The sequence below is a fragment of the Chiloscyllium punctatum genome, chromosome 49, assembly GCF_047496795.1.
Source record: "Chiloscyllium punctatum isolate Juve2018m chromosome 49, sChiPun1.3, whole genome shotgun sequence".
NCBI lineage: Eukaryota > Metazoa > Chordata > Chondrichthyes > Orectolobiformes > Hemiscylliidae > Chiloscyllium > Chiloscyllium punctatum.
Genome location: NC_092787.1, coordinates 60,444,813 through 60,461,767, shown reverse-complemented (window position 1 = coordinate 60,461,767; position 16,955 = coordinate 60,444,813). Strand labels below are relative to the sequence as shown.

Below are 16,955 nucleotides of genomic sequence, written 5' to 3'. Positions count from 1 at the left end.
AAAAGCATTAGTCTCAACTACTCTGTTGATTGGAGGGGGTGGGGGGGGGTGCGTTGGTGGTGGTCAGATGTAATATCACAGCAATAAAAACAGGAAATGCTGGAAATGCTCAACAGGTCAAAAACAATTCACATTTTGAGTCTAATATGACTTCAGAACGTATATGATTGTAAATGGGTTGTTTTGTTTCTCTTTTAATATTACTGTATTTGAAAAATATTACTTGAATATAACTTCAGAACTGATATAACACTACTATTAACGTTCTTGGGAAATTGTAATTGAAAGTTTTCTTATCTCTGCTACCAGTGGAAGGAAACTTAATTTGATAAGTTCTATTCGATAAAAAGGGGACATTACATTCCAATCCAATACAATATTAGTCACAAATTATGGCAATATTAATTCTTGAACTTGACTTTCCTGATTTATTCAGACCCTTTATAGCAGCAGAACAGAAACATAGCCTCATATTTGGAGAACACCCCTCATGCTCTCAAACCATCCCAAATTCTTTGCAGCCAAATAAATAGTGCCAAAGTGGTAGCAATTTTTGGGATTCAGGTGGTAATAGCAACCTATTTTGTTTTGTTGTGGAACAATGACACAGCATTTTCATGTTAATCACATATAAACATTACTGAAGATGTATTGAGTCATTTGTGGTGACTGTAATCCTAAAAGTTTCTGAAGATGGACTTCATAATTTTGAGTGTATTTGTAGTCAGTTGACTCTTGCAGTTATTTAGCTAAACCTTCAGTTAATTTTGCACAAACAAATCTCCTAACCAACAATAATTTGAGAAGTGCAGGTTTTCAGGTTTAAATCTGATGAATTGACCATTATAGTGCACAGCTCAATAATTTTTGTGTCTTTTTTTTATTGAAATGGTTAGCACAAATAATTAATCATGATTTAGCCAAAGAAAATCAAATAAAACGTAAATATTGTTTGCCAATGCCCAACTGAATTTTATGCAGTTCTTATTTCACAGCTGTTTTTGTCAGTACAGTATACCTAGTTTTTTTAAAAAAACTGATTACATGATAACTTGGCTAATATTTATTAAATTCGTCAACTTTGCGTGCAGATCCTCCCAGGTGCATTATCTTTGGTGTAAGTTCAGACGTCACAGGAGCTGGAAAGCAACAGATAAATTGCTTAGGTACATTGAATATTTATTGGAAGTTTTGTCTGTAAAGCAGCCACCCTTTCCTGCTTGTCTGGTTTGTGTGACTTTGTTGTTTACATTAGTCCACTCAGGGTGTGACTTCTTTCACCCCTCTGCAGATACAGCTAGGAAAATCAGCATTTGGAAAATGGGTGGGCGGTGATGGCTATTGCCAGGGTGCCATGCCTCAGAGGACCAGCTGCTGGGACTTTTCTTTAATTTTACTAAAAGACTCAGTTGCCCAATCCTTTTCCAATTACTAACTATGTAGCTTGTTCAGCCACCATGACTGGCATGCGTGTCTTCAAGTAAATGCAGTATTTTTATGAAGAGTAAAATTTATCATTTATTATCCATTTGTGACTTCCTGTAAAATCATTATGGCATGAAATTGTAAGCTTATAGGGAGTAATTGTCACAACTGATATTGCATTGAAGCCTGAACTACTGTAGCTGTGCCAGGATACAGATTGTCCCAAATAATCATTATTGTAACACAGTACATGAAATACCCTTCAACTCCACATTCAAGTGCAGCCCAGAATGAGAATTTAATATCTTCTCTGTTCACCAGTTGTGAAATGAATGTGAATAATCTCTGTCTTGCTCTGGTCAGCATAGGTCCACTTTACAAATCTACCTGTACAATGCAACTGTTAATGCTTTCATTCAGAAATGTCATAACAATCATTATTCTTCAAAATGATCATTAAAAGCAATGCTCTTGTAAGCATGAAAAGTAAAGGCATAAAGTTGAGCAAACTTCATGAAGCTCCACAAGCTGCCTGTGGTCAGCAAACCACACCATCCAACAAGAACAACCCCAGCTTCTCCAGTCGATGTAAGTGTAATCTCTCAGCCCAATCTCTTCTCTCCCTTTAAGAAAACTTTCATGTCTTTCTTAAAGTACATAGTCCAGATTTGGATATAATTTATTTCCTGTGTGCATTGGTACTAAACATGAGCTTTTCTACTGTTGCTATAATATGTATAATTAATTATAAGGCACAGGAATATAGATTATGATAAATTGGAGGAGGCCAATTTATGGAGAATGAATACAGTATTTTCCATTGTTTATATTCTCCAACAAGTTGAATAACTGTCTGCATAAATTTTAGAGATCCATGTTTTGTTCCACGTCATGTACTAAACATGAGCTTTTCTACTGGTACTATAACATGTATCATTAACTATAGTGCACAGGAATATGGATTGTGATTCCTTTTCTACTGAATTCCCAATTGTGATCAAGTCTATGGAGTTTTCCTATGCAGAACACAGAGCTTCACTTATTTAAAATATGAACCTGGAGGTGAGATATTGGTTCTACTCTTGAGTGTTCCTTAGTCACAAATGCCCAGAGATAACATGTTTAATATGATCAGAAGAATGGACCAAGATAACTCCAGCTGATGGCTTCAAAGGAAATGCAAGTTAGAAATTGCAAAAAGAGTCCGAATTAATTTCCACCTGATATCCCCAGACCTGTATCATTCCTAGCAAAAATGAGTGACTAGTGATCAGGAGACCAACTGAATAGTCTACATTACCATCTCACTGGAGATTAACTTCTTCCACCTTTCAATGTCTAGTAGCAAAACAGCCAACGCACTGATCAATTAAACAGTTGAAAAGTTAATGAAGAATTCATGACATATTCCATTTCAGATATAATTGTTTTGTCTAATAAATAAAAGCAAAGTACTGTGGATGCTGGGGAAATGAAAGTAGAAATCCTGAAGAAATTCAGTAGGTCTGGCAGCATCTGTGGAGAGAGAAAAACATAATTTATGTTTCAAGTCTGATATACTCTTGAGTATAGGTCCAATTCATTCTTTAAATGATAACCCAGCCTTTGTGCCTTGTGTGATGTAAATCCTATAATTCTCACTAAAAGATTAACAGTGCTGATTTGATTTTTGAATGTTACTCAGTCGAAATCAGTATTTGTTTTGATGACAATACTGGTCAATGTGAAGTTAGCCAATCACAATATTTTACAATCCTTATTACTTTTGAGTCCTATTGACAGCCAAAGACCCACAGAGCGTATGAATCTTAACTTTTCAATTGTTAGTTTAATATTTTATGACATATTATTGGTTTAACAGTGAAAATGTACATTAGTAATGACTTAACAGGTAGGTTCAAAGTCAAAATAAAAATTCTTGTGTAACACAACATTTTATTGTACTATCATAGCCAATAACAGATGGATAATGTTGTATTATGGCATAGGTTTCAGACCACATGGGCCTTGTAGCTATAAGGCAGCACAACAACATGTGATATTCTGATATAAAAGTACCAGCTCTCCTTTAGTCACATTGTCTGTGCAATGGAGCTGGCTGTGTAATTACAGCAACACCAGGAAGCTCAGAACCCAGACCGTGTGTACGTCCGATTTTTATAGTCATATAAATAGTTAGTGATGTAAATAATTTTCAAAATATCTGACTCAACACATTCCAACCATCTGATTATAAGTTCTGTGCATTTATGTATATAAAACCATAAAAGGCATCAGATGGTATGATATATATTTAATGATCAAAATACAATCTTTCTGTGATATTAAATTTATTGTTGACCTTCCTCTCTCCTCAAGCCACCTTACATAGCATTGTTTTCACAAATTAACTTGAAAGTTGTCATTTCATTAACTGTAAGTGATAGCTCATACATGGGAAAGACTTATTGTGCAGTATTCTTGACATCATAAAGCAATAGAGAAAGTTGAAATCCTATGCTCATTTCCAGTCAGCAAATACCAGATATTAACCAATACTGTCAGTATAAAATGTTCAATTTTACACACCTTAAAAGTACAATAATTACTCAAGTTGCATTTACCTTGTTCTTAAAAATCCACCTAGTTCCCTCTCACAGCTTCAGCAAGACATATATCTTTGCTTAGTCGAGGCTTTCTTTGTTCAATCAAGTTTCACAAAATAAAAGCATTCCAATGTAAGGCAGACACACAGGCAAAGAACATGTCAAATGCAGAAGTGTGATTTTGAAGATTTATTTGTGATTTTGAAATTTACACAAATGGACAATTGCTTTTGTTCCTTTTAGACAGACTTTAGTTCTTTTTATACAAGGAAATAGGACAAATCTAAGTAAGATTTTGTCTCTGAAAGCTGAATGAGCTTGAATTTTGGGACACACTTGTCTATTATTGTTTAAATTGTGTGTGCAATCTAGCTACAATCTAAGTTGTGTGATTTATCTTCACTTGTAAGAAACCACTATGCCACACTATACATGTGATCTCAGTGGAAGCACTGATCTGAATAATAGGCTTGAAAATAAAACAAAATGTTTATTACAATACCTCAACTTGATTTAATGAACAATGCAGTACCATCAGCATTCTGCTTGATTCAAATTAATTATATAGTGAAGAAAGAATTACCAACCAAATGACTTCTGCACATACCATTCATGGAGGACAGGTACCTTAATCAAACAAATGAACCATTATAAAATATTCAAAAGATTAATGCTTTAAAGGAGGAAATGTTGCAACCTCTAACTTATGTTGCCATCTTAGAATGGAAATCAACTGAAGTATTAAAAATGTAAACAATTACGGGAAACAAGGGTGGGAATGTTCCATTTTTTATTCCAGGATCAGCAATTCAAAATAATAGCTAACAGGCAAATAACTGGTACATGGATATTGTGTATGTAGATGACAAGGTAGTTGGATGAGGCCAATTTATGGAGAATGAATAGCAGTATTTTCTATTGTATGTATTCGACAACAAGTTGAATAGCTGTCTGCGTAAATTAAAGAGATCTATGTTTTGTTCCACTTCATGTTCTTGTGATAATGAATACAAACCATACATGCCAATAAATAATTTATTCTTTTATTAAATCCATGTTACCTTGTGCACCTACAATGCCAAATTATGCGGATAAGGTTCAAATGCAAATCACATTATGACATCTTAAGTAATTGGGGATTGAGTTGCAGCAAAATTGCAGCTAGCATTCTAGTTCTGGATAAATGGCATTATTTCTTTAACTGCAATTTATTCCTTCTGTAACTCTGTGAAGTATTATTAGTGAATTGTTGCCTGTAATTATTACTGTCAATAGTGTGTTATTCTTCAAAAACAATGGTAATGGTTAAGGGGAGCAAATTACTGCAGATGCTGGAATCTGTACTGAAAAAAATTGCTTGAAATCACAGCAGGTCAGGCAGCATCCGTGGAGGGAGAGCAAGGTAGCATGTCATGTCTAGATGGCTCTTCAGGCTCAAAACATTAGTTTGCTCGCTCTCCACAGATGCTGCCTGACACACTGTGATTTCCAGCATTTTTGGTTTTCAGTAATGATTAAGAGTTGAGTCCATCACACCACATTACCTGTTTCAGTAAATGCACTTTGCAATCTGGCTGACATTCTGCTCATGCAGAGTCTGTGATTTAAATGCAGTCTTTGGAAAACGAAATCATGCCCTTGTGGCATTTACAGAAAGCTGTTTGTTTACTTGCAGTAAACACATGGCAGACAATGAAGAAGAGAGCAAAAAAACCCAATAAAGAATAGAATGCACTCCATAGGTTACATTGTTTAAATTGTGTGGTGTTATTCCTTATTTCATTAAAGTAAAATGTTATCATAGCTGCTATTTTTATCTTGGTGGTTCAGTTTTAAAACATGCAGATTGTTAATTGTTAATTTTTTTATGTACTCTCTTTCATATCACAATATAAAAACCTAGCATGTCTAACATCCAATGAATACAGCAATAATAAGTGGGTCAGACCGCATGCAATGAGAAAACATGATCGAGCGGGTCATCGTACGCAGACAACCTTTTAATTGACTCATCAGCAAGAATAAATTCCGTTGCCTGAATCTGAAGGACATCACTGAACAGCAGTTTCTAATTTTTGTTTCCTGCTTTCCCTCTGCCCTTTGCCATCAAAAATCATATAGATGTTAATCTGTTGAGAATGTTTTGTGGTTTTCTTTTCTCCTGGAAGAATCTGACAAAACCATTAGGGCCATTGCTTGCAAAAACTGCACAGCCTTCTGATATTGTAGAGCCTCTGACAATAAGGACACTTAGATTGGACAGATTTTTTTATAAAATGCAGGAAGGTAGGAGACAATGAGAATCACAAAAGATGATTTTGTCATACAAGTCTTGACAAACAGTTTGCCACCACCTCATGGAGTGAAAGCAAGGAAGGGGTTAAGAGAAAGTAAATAACAAAAATATTACCACTGATTTTGTCTAAATTTAGATATGATCTGTCCAGTGCCTTACATGAATACATCAAGTGTAATCATACATATGTGTTCAATTGCAACTAAAATTTCCAGATAATGGTTCAGAACTTCGCTAAGGAGATTTAGCGCTGAAACTGTCTTGTTAGTTAAATCTTTACTGAAGTTATGACCATGGAAAATAAACAGTTGACAGGATTGACTTCACATTTTAGTTTGAGTATCTGCACATGTTGTCTTCTAAGGATTTCCAGTATTAAAATGTATACTGTTACAAACCTATCGCTGCTAGGATATTGTGAAATAGTGCAATGGTCCAGAATGCCATGAGACTACTGCCTTTGTTCTCAAATAATTCTTAGACAATGCCAGTACATTATTTTAGTAAATATGTTCAATCATGGCCAAATATTTACCATTTAACAGCAGAAGGCAGGCAAAACTCAACGCCATTATTACAGACCGGAGAGAAAGGTCATTTGAATTCCTTAATTTTCCTCCTCATTTGTCCACAAGCATGGTGTTTTTTTAAAAGAATATCCCTTCTATTTTTCTCTAAACTAAACTATGGCCTATTTTCCCAAACCCTTTATTTGTGAAGTGCAATTTTGAAATGATCTGCAATAAATTCTCATTAGGTTGCCTTAGAAATATATGATTTATTTAAGTACTCAAAACTTTATGGACATTTAAGTGGTCATTGGATAGGCATATGGACAAGAATGGAATAATATAGGTTAGATGGGCTTCAGATTGGTTTCACAGGTTGGCACAACATCGAGGGCCAAAGGGCCTGCACTGCGCTGTAATCTTCTATGTTCAAACCCAGGAGATGATCATTGTACATGTGGACACACAAGCATATAAGGAATAAAAGAGAAAAAAATGGAAAGAAAGGAAGTTACTAAAAAAAAGAGTCGCAGACCTCAGGATATGCAACAATGCAGAATGGCCAAGCAAAAGCTGATAGCCATGTTGGGAACCCATGAGGATGGACTCAACCAGGACCTAGGGTTCATGTCACACTACAGGTGACCCTACTGCACTATCCTCTTTCTCTCTCTCTCTTTCTCTCACACACACACACTCTCACTCTTACATATTCATGCAGACTGTCTCTCATATACACACACACATATACTCCCCCACACTATCACCCATGCACACACCCTCTCACAGGCTTATACTCCGTCACACTCACACATGCACTTTACCAAGCATGCACACATGCAAACACACACTGTCACACACTCTCACACTCACATGCACACACTCTAACTCTCTTGCATGCATGCACACTCACATATAAGTCTAGGGTGAATTTGTATTTAAATAATTATATTTGCAGATACATTCTATTTTGCTCACAAAGCACACAGCAGGCAGTCAATCCATGTAATATTCTATAAATTCTTACTTTAGAAATGGAACCAGTATAACTCAAGATTGATTACAGACTGTCTCTAACCTCACACGTCGAGAATGTGGTGCTGGGAAAGCACAGCAGGTCAGGCAGCATCCAAGGAGCAGGAAAATTGACGTCTTGGGCAATAGCTCTTCATCAGGAATCTAACCTCATACCTTTTAATGCATTGTCTGAGCTGAGATGTCACCTTCTTTTATAAAACCTTAAATTATCTTGAGAATGTGACTTTAAAAAGTTCTGGGATTTAAACCCATTCTATTACCAATCTAGGTTTGTTCAATATATCATTTCAGTTGCATGATCTTAATCTTTTGTTATAAGTTGTGTCTTATTATCCTCTTCTGTAGCTACCTGATGAAGGAGCGGCATTCCGAAAGCTAGTACTCCCAAACAAACCAAATGGATTATAACCTGGTGTTGTTTGATTTTTAATATTAACATCTTCAATATTAATGACAAACCAATAAGGGATTGAGAAGCCAGTTTCAATTAAGAATTGGTTTCTATCCCTGTGGCCAAATATTCTGCAGTTACTTTCGGAGATAAATTGAACTATTAGGACCTCCACAAGTATAATGAGGCTAAACATCTTTGCACTTGGTAAAAACCCATTGTTCGCTGTGGATGCTGACATCGTTAACATCCCTACAGGCATAATGAAGTTCTGTAGCTTCCCTTCATTCTCCAGTTCCTACTGGAGAGGACCTGTCTCTCCTGGTCTTTTGTGTTAGTTTTTCTGCAATGTCTATATGATGGAGCATGTGAGAGATTCCAGGAGGATGGTGGTTCTTGTTTGTCCTACTAACTGCTGATTTGAACTTGCCAGAAATTGTAGTCAGCTTATGTGTTCCATGGGTTTTAGTCCAGCAAACTCCATGTTAAAATTAAAACAAGAAAGTCCAGTTTTATAAATCACACTGCACATTAAATATGTGTGTTTGGCTCTACTTGATTTAGCATTAATGAAATAAATGCATGACTTATTTATGCCTCACTTGTTTGTTCAAGACCCCTGTACACCACCATGGTGACAACCCATTGAAGATAATTGTCTGAAATAATATTTAGTGTGTCTTAGCATTATCTGGGACAAGGATTTCATTGCATCAGAAAAAGTAGAAGCCATCCAACTTCTAGAATCAAAAACAAAACAGGGAATGCTGGAGGAACACAACAGGTCTGACAGCACCCTGAGAGAGAAAAACAGAGTTAATATTTTGAGTCTAGTGACAAAGGGTTGAAATGTTAACTTTGTTCTTCTTTCTTTAGATGCTGCTAAACCTGTTATGTTTCTCCAGATTTCAGATTATATTTCAGATTTCCAGCATCTGTAGTTCTTTGAGTTTATGATAAGATCAGACTAGGTTAAAAGAACATCAATCTGTTTGGGTTTATTTGACCGATTACTGTGCACCTTCATCATGGTCAACTGGTTAGCAAGGTTAGATCATGAGGAATACAGAGAGAACTAGCCATTTGTGTACAGAACTGGCTCGAAGATAGAAGGCAGAGGGTGACAATGGAAGGTTACTTTTCAGACTTTAGGCCTAGCACCAGCAGTTGTGGCACAAGGATCAATGCTGGGTGCACTGCTTTTCATCATTTATGTAAATGATTTGGATTTGAACGTAGGAGATATTGTTAGTAAGTCTGCAGATAATGCCAAAATTGGAGGTGTAATGGTTAGCAAAGAAGGTTACCTCAGAGTACAAGGGGCTCTTGATCAGATGGGCCATTGGGCTGAGGAGTGGCAGATGGAGTTTAATTTAGATAAATGTGAGGTGCTGTATTTTGGAAAGGCAAATCATGGCAAGACTTATACTCTTAACTGGTAAGGTCCTGGGAACTGTTGCTGAACAAAGAGACCTTGGAGTGCAAGTTCATGGTTCCCTAAAAATAGAGTCACAGATGGATAGGACAGTGAAAAAGTGTTTGGTATGCTTGCCTCTATTGGTTAGTGCATTGAGTATAGGAGTTGCGAGGTCATTTTGTGGCTGTACCAGACACTTGTTAAGCCACTTTTGGAATATTGCATGCAATTCTGTTTTCCCTGCTATAGGAAGAATGTTGTGAAACTTGAAAGGGTTCAGAAAAGATTTACAAGGATGTTGCCATGGTTGGAGGGTTTGAGCTATAGGGAGAGGCTGAATAGGCTGGAGCCATTAAAGGCTGAGGGGTGACCATATAGAGGTTTATAAAATCATGATGGCATGGATAGGTCTTTTCCCTGTAGTGGGGGGAGTCCAAAGCTAGAGGGCATATGTTTAAGGAGAGAGGAAAGATTTAAAAGGGATCTAAGGGGCAACTTATTCACGCAGAGGGTGGTGCATGAATGGAATGAGCTGCCAGAGGAAGTGATGGAGGCTGGTACACTTAGTATACTGAAAAGGCATCTGTACAAGTATATGATTAGGAAGGGATTAGAGGGATCTGGGCCAAATGCTGACAAATGGGACTGTATTAACTCAGGATATCCAGAAGGTGCAGATGAGTTCAACCAAGTGTCTATTTCCCTGTTGTACAACTCTGACTCTAAGAACAGGCAGTTTATATTGGCTGCCCCTCATTCCTGGACATCAGTAGCATATTATCGAATTTGTTTTACTTATAGACTTTAATATTTTTCCTGTTTTGGCCTCCCTCAACATAGACTTTGTTTTGATTTTTGTGAGCTAGCAATTGAGTTTATGTTGTAGGATTCAAGATGGGTTTTATACTTTTTAGCAAGTTTTATATTTTTCTTAAGTGAGTTTATAATAAAACTGACAACTTGAATTTGTTAACTCAAGATCTGCCTGAACTGTTCCTTCGTATAGCTTAACACATGGTCAAATACATATTGACTTGAAAAAGCACACTCATAAATAAATGACACAAGCCTCAAGCATGGAACATGGGAATTTATTCACCCCTTTGAATTTGGTTATAACAATGTATGCAATGGAGCAGAATTTGATCCATTAAGTCTGTTCTACCATTCACAGAAATCATGGTTGACTTGATAATCTGCAACTCCATTTTCCTATCTTTTTCCCATAACTCTTGATTCCCTTCCTGATTAAAAGTCCTAGCCTGTCTCAATTTGAATAAGAGCAGCACAGTGGCTCAGTGATTAGCATTGCTGCCTCATACCGCCAGGGACTTGGGTTGATTCCAGCCTTGGGTGACTGTCAGTGTGGAGTTTGCTCATTCTCTTGTGTCTGTGTGAATTTCCTCTGGGTGCCCTGGTTTCCTCCCGCAGTCCAAACACATGCAGGTTCGGTGGATTGGCCATGCTACATTGCTCAATGTCCAAGGATGTGCAGGCTAGGTGGATTAGTCATGGGAACTGCAGGGTTACATGCTTTTCGGGGGGGTTCAGAAGGATGCCATTCGGAAAGTCGGTGGAGACTCGATGGGCTGCATGGCCTGTTTCTACACTGTGACTCTATAATTCTGTGAAATTTAATGATCCACTCTGTGGGTTAAAAAAAATCTTCACTACACTCTGAAAGAAGAAATTTCTTCTACTTTCTGTCCTAACTGGATAACTCCTGACTCTGAGATTATGGCCTCTAATCTGAGAGTCTCCCTCAAGGACAGCCAACCTCACCATGTCAAGCCCTGTTATGCCATATTGGGATAGCATGCTGGAAATTAAGCCCTACAATCCATGCACAAAGGTTAAAAATTTTATGGAAGTATGCAAAATTCTCCAATTCGCCTGTCTTTGAAACCCACATTGACTGAAAGCCTAGACCAGATTTATGGACATAACACGTATTGTTATTTATTACAAATAAACAAATTCTAGTTACGGATAAACAATTATGAACAATCAACCTATAACTCGACTAGTTAGGATTCTAACCCTTTTTTAAAACTTCCTATCTATATACACTGACAGGCGGTGTAAAAACGTGAATGTTATAGAAAGATGGAAAGTCTGCAAGGGCATTTCAACGATTCCTGACCACTAGGTTCATTGAAATGGTCCTTTTTGGCTTCTTAGGATCTATTGCTTCTTGATCTTCGTTTTCCAGGTACTTTCACTTGTTTGCAAGAGGCATTGAGCAATTGGCTTACTCTTATAAAGTCTTTGACTTATTGGTTAAAGGCCACAGCTTACAGCAACTGATTGCAGGGAGATAACTTGGCTTTCTTCAGGCTTGAGATCTCTTTACAGCAGAGACATTGTCAGCACCTTCTTTTTCAAAGGTCCAATGGTGTCTGACTAAAGATTCACACCCATAAACTGTTCAGGTTCCTGGGAGCCAATCACCTATATGTTGACAGGCAGAAAGTTTTTAACCTTGGCAAGTGGTTATCATTCTACAGACTGAGCTTCTCTTGTTGTCTGCCGCATCTCCATGTATGCATACTCCCAGCTCCGGCTGTGATAGGCCTCCCCACTGCTTTACTAAACAGCAGTATAACAGCATTCACCATGCGTGTCACGAAACCTCCTTTTAAAAAATGCAGCAATCCTTAAACTTCGTTTTTAAAATAGTCTGTTGCCCATTTCAGTCCCTATGCAAATAAACGGAAATATTGAATAAAACACAATTGTTGCACTCCTAAGAATCCTGCTTGTTTTAATAAGGTCATCTCTCATTCTTCTAAACTCTAATGAGTAAAAGCCCAAATTACTAAATGTCTTCTCAGAAGACGATCGCTCCATATCTGGGAACAATCTGGTCTGCCTCCAATCACAGTATATATCTCTCATTAGATAAGGGGACCAAATCTGTCCAAGTGTGGTCTAACCAGTGCCCTGTATAATTTGAAATAAACACCCCATTTGCCTTCCCTATTACCCACTGAAGCATATCTTTCCATTGTCAATATTTCTCTACTTACTTTGCAAGTGTGGAAACCTAACTGTTGGGATTGGTAGCTTTTTTTTTCGATAATTTTAGAACATTTTTAGTTCTTCCTTGATGCTTCTAAATGGCTTACATTTTGGATTATACCTCCTGGTTTGCTATACACATATCTACAAACTTAATGGGCCATCAGGTTGTCAAAATAGTGTTGGGAGTCATGGTATTTGTTGTTATTTATTGTGTAGATAGTACAAATTCAAGGGGGGTGTAAATGCTGTTTAAAAAACAATCATCGAAAATGATCAATGGTGTCTGCATTGTGTATTTGTCATTGGCTTTCCAAAAATGGCATCTCAATACCGGGCTCACTTTTGAAATATATTGATCAACGTATGTCTATCCATGATAGATACAAACTGAAAGTCAAGTCTTACACATTTCAATATATTTAGATATATCACAATATAATATGTAACATATTTGCTAGACAACCTCTGTTACTCTGAAAAATACAACTGTGGATTCTAAGTCCTTCAATTTTAACTGTTGTCTGAAATATTAAAAATGTAAAATTAAAAATTAAGTATGACTTTCCTTTTAATCAATCTTCAAAACAAGGGACAGTAAAAAGGGACTTTTATGTTTCCAGAATTAAAAAATACATAATAAAACACTAAAAATTAAAAATATCATTTTGAACCTGGATGGAAACTGATAACCTGATATAGGGGGCATGAAGAATGTCTTGAAACAAAAAGAAAACTGAAAATTTACTTCTGTGCAGGTTATTAATTTCAATATGATCTCCCAAGGTACCTGTCAAAGGACCAGCTTGAATGTTTTTGCACAGTATTAATTGGATTACATTTATACTGGGAGATTTCAGATCATGAAATCAAAAGGTTAACTGAAAGTATGTTGATATGAAGCATGGTTTGTGCTGTTGACAGCTGCTCTGTGGGGTGGGCTTTGATGTTAGTAAAACCACCCAGAGCCTGGGGCCATGAGAAATAGTGCTATGATGTCTGGATAACTTGTGATCCTAGTGATCACAACAGGCAGTCTGGATCCAAAGTCAATTTTAGATCTAAAGTGTAGTACAGTAAATGCTATGCCATATTTCTTGCATTTACCTACTCACTCCTGCTCAACCCTTCGCATTATTCCTGTTGATGCTGGATGTCAGCCAATATGAAATGTGGCATTTACATTTAATATGGATGGAAGATGAGCACCTCTCCAGAAGCAAATTATTTTTTTCATCAATACGGCTCTGCCTTGACCAACATGCAAAAAGGTAGATTAAAAGGTTAGCCTTCATACTTTCCAATCTACATTAATTCCAAAGATAGTTGCAATGGTTCATATAAAGAATACAATGTTAAATACTCCATTTAATCAGTCCATGATATATAAGGGCCACATGTAGGCAAACACTGCATTTGCTATACAAATTTGCTGATTGAGGACTTTTGTTTTAATAATACAGGTCACAACATTACTTGCAGCATTGATATTTCTGCTTTTGAAACAACAAATTTTTGTGAAGTGAAATATTTTTCAAAACATCTAAGCCAATTTAGAATTTTAGATATTTTAACCATTATATTTACTGGCCTTGCCTCAGATGGTCAGATGACATGAAGAGTTTCATTAAAGGCCTGAAATGCTCCAAATGACATATAGCTGAAAAGTCTGGAACAACATACATTATCTTACAATACTGCTTTTAAGCTTTTACTGCCTTATGTTTAATCAGACCTTTAAAATGACACTTTTGTCAAAAGACCTTAGCCTTGACTTTGTTCACCAATGTGCAAAGAAGCTACTTCACAGCACTTTTAGCATTTGAATACTGGATGCCAAGGCCATGTGCTACTTCGATGTGTGCAGTATTCAGAAGATAGAGGGTTGTTGCGACAGGGGAAATGTTCATAATTGTTTTTGGCAGCCAGGGGTTGTGGAAGGGCAAGCACAGGATGAAAGGAAGAGCTTGGGTGATGGGACTTTGTCATTATAACATCTTTAATGGTCTCATGGCCAAATAATTATGTCTGACATAAAATCTAACCAGTGTTAACATTATAATATTGAAACATGTTTGAATAATATTCTAATGTATGTCCTAGAACAATAGGAACTTAATTAATGCGCATAATCTATAGTATAAACTTCCACCTAGCACGTAACTCAAAAGCTAAAAGGCTAATTGCTCACATTTCCATCATTTATTTATTATTTTTTTCTTAAAAGGAAAGCCAAGTAAAACCAAGAATGTTCGAAAGTGTAATCTGTAAATGAGCATTGGTTTGAGATTGCTCGGCAGAAGGATATTGAATCAGGGACATTGACCTGACACAATATTAATAAGTTAATAAATAAAGCCTATATTTGTTTAGAGTCTTAGAGTCATAGAGATGTACAACACAGAAACAGACCCTTTGGTCTAGCTCATCCATGCTCACCAGACATCCTAAATTAATCTGGTCCCATTTGCCAGTACTTGGTCTATATCACTCTAAACCCTTCCCATTCATATACCCATTCAGATGCCTTTTAAATGTTGTAATTGCACCAACCTCCATCACTTCCTCTGGCAGCTCATTCCATATACGCACCATCCTTTGCATGGAAAAAGTTGCCCCTTAGGTCCCTTTTAAATCTTTCCCCGTTCACCTTAACCTATGCCCTCCGGTTTCGGACTCCCTTATGCTGGGGAAAAGAGCTTATCACTCTGTCTATGCCCCTCATGATTTTATAAACCTCTATAAGGTCACCCCTCAGCCTCCAATGCTGCAGCTCCAGCCTTGAAGATCATTGTTTTATAATTCTTAAGAAATATATAGTCAGAATATGACCACCCTAAATATTAAATCACCTCAGTGTATTTTGTATCAGTGATTTATTGATATGAAATACTGGTCTATTGATCAATATCCATGAATATATCATTTCCTCAATGGGTAAATAAGCATTTAGCTGTAATAAAGAAACAGCAACTTTTGCTGCAATTAATAATAAAACAAATCTTGTTGTCAAATAGGACAGAAAGTTGGATCCAAGATCAAATAAGCTGACTATCTGCCTTTGTGTAATCACAAACTAACCTTACGTTCCTTTGGGACTCCAGTCTGCATCCAAGAGATATTTAATGCCATGATGTAGACTTTGCTACCAACGAAAATGAACAGAGCTGCAATTCATCTTTGCTGAGATTTTCAATAAGCGTAGCAGTTGACCTGAACTGAAGTTTTGTTTCATTCTGAATACAAGGGGAAAATTTTGTCCATGTGTTTCTCATTTTCAGATTAGCTGGCTGACCTCAATAGAAGCTGCTCAACTCTTGCATGCAAATCTGATTAGTGTCATTGCTGTCAGAAAATGAAAAAACTCTGCTTGACATCTCGATTTGCCAGACACACGGATATTTGTCCATTATGGTTTGGTGCACTGGGCAAGATATTCCATGAAAACACATTGGGGAAGGAATTGTTCTCAGGCAATTCAGCTTACATCAGATTGCCCATTCTGTACAGCATTTGGATTTAATTCCATTGACTGTGATGGGACTGAATGTTAGGTGCTACATATAACTGGTGGTTGATCCAGTAACATCCTTTCTGTTCCTTCGTACTAAGATAAATTTCCACTCCAGTATCTTTCCTTAGGATAAAAAATAATGTAAGTGAGACTCCTGTTCATTGACAGCAGTAGATATTTTCTATATCAACCTTTTTGAATATGTTATTACACACCTCCAGACCCAGAATTAGGGCCATTACTTCTGCAATGCAACAGACAATATGAAAAGATGATTAATAGCTGTACTCACCTAAAGAAAATTGTACATTGGGCAAAATTATTAGAAGAAATGTCAGAATGCATTATCTTTCTCAGAAATTCCCTAACAATTTAGTTTTCCGTATACCTCATCCGCAGTAAATAAAATTGGGCAACACTGATGGGCAACTCATCCACAAATAGCAAGAATTAAAAAGAATATTATTTTTTCTAAGTCATGTCACTGATCTGAAGAAGTCATCTCAAACTTGAAATGTTTATTTTGTTTTTGTCTTCACCGATGCTGCCAGACCAACTGAGTTTCTCCAACAATTTCTGTTTTTATTTCAACTTTCCAGCATCTGCAGTATTCTGATTTCTTTCCAGTTGCATGCAATATTCATTAAATTGGCACATTTATAGGCCAATCTTCAAGATTTCTTACACCTTTCATCACACATTTCTTGAGTTATACTTTAAATATAAATGTTTAACAAAAAATATCAAACTGAACACCCA

The 16,955-nt window shown here is 36.7% G+C and overlaps 1 protein-coding gene and 1 long non-coding RNA gene across 2 annotated transcripts in view; one reads left to right on the top strand and one right to left on the bottom strand.

Annotated features, from left to right (window-relative positions):
* Positions 1 to 16,955, top strand: part of LOC140469240 (multiple epidermal growth factor-like domains protein 9) — a 329,117-nt gene that overhangs the window by 124,040 nt on the left and 188,122 nt on the right. The window lies entirely within an intron of this gene.
* On the bottom strand, positions 1,058 to 15,808 carry LOC140469242 (uncharacterized). Its single transcript, XR_011956035.1, has 3 exons — positions 15,764 to 15,808; positions 2,881 to 2,940; positions 1,058 to 1,139 (listed from the first exon to the last, which is right to left on the bottom strand). It is a non-coding gene; the product is annotated as an uncharacterized lncRNA (long non-coding RNA).